General features: G+C 39.5%; 1 non-coding gene across 1 annotated transcript; it reads left to right on the top strand.

The window, feature by feature from the left end:
* Positions 1 to 298: 298 nt before the first annotated feature.
* LOC148574678 (small nucleolar RNA R71) lies at positions 299 to 402 on the top strand. Its single transcript, XR_015906021.1, has one exon. It is a non-coding gene; the product is annotated as a small nucleolar RNA R71 (small nucleolar RNA).
* The last annotated feature ends 1,308 nt before the right edge of the window (positions 403 to 1,710 follow it).

Below are 1,710 nucleotides of genomic sequence, written 5' to 3'. Positions count from 1 at the left end.
TCCAGTCAAGCTCTGAGAAATCATATTGACTTGCTGAGTCAATATTTTGTTCTGAGCCAATATGGCATTCAGAGTATCAACCTCAAGAATTCCTTTCTTCTGAGTCACCCCATTATTCACAGGATTTCTTTCAGAAGTGTACATGAACTGGTTATTTGCAAGCATTTCAATGAGTTCCTGGGCTTCTGCAGGCATCTTCTTCAGATGAAGAGATCCACCAACAGAGTGATCCAATGACATCTTGAACAATTCAGACAGACCATCATAGAATATACATAAGATGCTCTATTCTGAAAACATGTCAGAAGGACACCTTCTGATCAATTGCTTGTATCTTTCCCAAGCTTCATAGAGGGATTCACCTTCCTTCTGTCTAAAGGTTTGGACTTCCACTCTAAGCTTGCTCAACTTTTGAGGTGGAAAGAATTTGGCCAAGAAAGCATTGACTAACTTTTCCCAAGAGTTCAGCCTTTCTTTAGGTTGTGAGTCCAACCATATCCTAGTTCTGTCTCTTACAGCAAAGGGGAAAAGCATAAGTCTGTAGACCTCAAGATTAACCCCATTGGTCTTAACAGTGTCACAGATTTGCAAGAATTCAGCTAAGAACTGATGAAGATCTTCCAATGGATGTCCATTGATGAGCGGATAATTTATACGCTTTTTGGCATTGTTTTTAGGAAGTTTTTAGTATAATTTAATTTGTTTTTAATATATTTTCATTAGTTTTTTAGGAAAAATTCATATTTCTGGACTTTACTATGAGTTCGTGTGTTTTTCTATAATTTCAGGTATTTTCTGGCTGAAATTGAGGAAGCTGAGCAAAAATCTGATTCAGGCTGAAAAAGGACTGCTGATGCTGTTGGATTCTGACCTCCCTACACTCAAAGTGGATTTTCTGGAGCTACAGGAATCCAATTGGCACGCTCCCAATTGCGTTGCAAAGTAGACATCCAGGGCTTTCCAGAAATATATAATAGTCCATACTTTGCTCAAGTTTAGACGACGCAAACTGGCGTTTAACGCCGGTTCTCAGCCCTATTCTGGCGTAAAACGCCAGAAACAGGTTACAAAGTGGAGTTCAATGCCCAAAACAGGTTACAAACTGGTGTTTAACTCCAGAAATAGCCTAGGCACGTGTAAATCTCAAGTCTCAGCCTCAGCATACACCAAGTGGGCTCTAGAAGTGGATTTCTGCACTATCTGTCATAGTTTACTCATTTTCTGTAAACCTAGGTTACTAGTCTAATATTTAAACAACTTTTAGAGATTTATTTTGTACCTCATGACATTTTTAGATCTGAACTTTGTACTTTTCGACGGCATGAGTCTCTAAACTCCATTGTTGGGGGTGAGGAGCTCTGCTGTGTCTCGATGAATTAATGAAAGTACTTCTGTTTTCTATTCAAACACGCTTGTTTCTATCTAAGATATTCATTCGCATTTCAATATGATGAATGTGATGATCCGTGACACTCATCACCATTCTCAACCTATGAACGCGTGCCTGACAATCACTTCCGTTCTACATTAGATTGAATGAGTATCTCTTGGATTCCTTAATTAGAGTCCTCGTGGTATAAGCTAGAACCCATTGGCAGCATTCGTGAGAATCCAGAAAGTATAAACCTTGTCTGTGGTATTCCGAGTAGGATTCAGGGATTGGATGACTGTGACGAGCTTCAAACTCGTGAGTGCTGTGCGTAGTGACAG

This window comes from Arachis ipaensis, chromosome B2 (assembly GCF_059453495.1).
Source record: "Arachis ipaensis isolate K30076 ecotype BB chromosome B2, ASM5945349v1, whole genome shotgun sequence".
NCBI lineage: Eukaryota > Viridiplantae > Streptophyta > Magnoliopsida > Fabales > Fabaceae > Arachis > Arachis ipaensis.
Note: the sequence above shows the minus strand (reverse complement) of the source record. Positions and strands in the feature narration are given on the sequence as shown.